Source organism: Moschus berezovskii, chromosome 24 (assembly GCF_049115385.1).
Source record: "Moschus berezovskii isolate FMDL1 chromosome 24, NW_MosBer_1.0, whole genome shotgun sequence".
Lineage (NCBI taxonomy): Eukaryota > Metazoa > Chordata > Mammalia > Artiodactyla > Moschidae > Moschus > Moschus berezovskii.
In genome coordinates, this window is record NC_142483.1 from 8,854,527 (window position 1) to 8,855,293 (window position 767).

Consider the following 767-nt stretch of genomic DNA (forward strand, 5'->3'; position numbering starts at 1 on the left):
TACAGGAATATAATTTAAATCGGTTAACTGCAAGATGCTTTGGAGTTTACCTTAGGTGACAACTAAAACTGTACTTTCCACCTGAAACTAACATAGTATTGTAAATCAACTATATTCCCGTTAAAAATTAAATTTAAAAAAAAGAAATACTAAAAGAAAACCCTGTAATTTCCTACTTTACACATATATTACACGTATATTAAGTAAATCTATTATGAATAATAAGAACAAAGTATCTCACTGTCAGAGAAAGAAATTACAAATAAGCAAGGAGGGGAATGCTACAATGAACTCTTGTGAAGTTGGATTAGAGTCAGAGAGTCAGAGAGACCAGTATGAACCCATGTTTATATTTATATACAGATAGACACAGAAACCAGGGCTTCCTTGGTGGCTCAGAGGGTAAAGCATCTGCCTGTGATGCAGGAGACCCAGGTTCGATCCCTGGGTCAGGAAGATCCCCTGGAGAAGGAAATGGCAACCCACTCCAGTATTCTTGCCTGGAGGGCTACAGTCCACGGGGTCGCAAAGAATCAGACATGACTGAACGACTACAAACACACAGATACAGAAACAGGTATGTGTAGGGAACTCCCTGGCAGTCCAGTGCTTAGGACTCTGTTCTTTCACTGCTGAAGGCACAGGTTCAATCTCTGGTCAGGGAACTAATACTCCATGAGGGGTGGCCAAAGAAACAAAAATCAGATGTGTATACCTGGGTCAGTATACATAAATATATTCCCTAACTCTGTTCCCTAAGAGTGTCA

The 767-nt window shown here is 39.9% G+C and overlaps 1 non-coding gene across 1 annotated transcript; it reads left to right on the forward strand.

Annotated features, from left to right (window-relative positions):
- Positions 1–384: 384 nt before the first annotated feature.
- TRNAH-GUG (transfer RNA histidin (anticodon GUG)) lies at positions 385–457 on the forward strand. The gene has a single exon. It is a non-coding gene; the product is annotated as a tRNA-His (tRNA).
- The last annotated feature ends 310 nt before the right edge of the window (positions 458–767 follow it).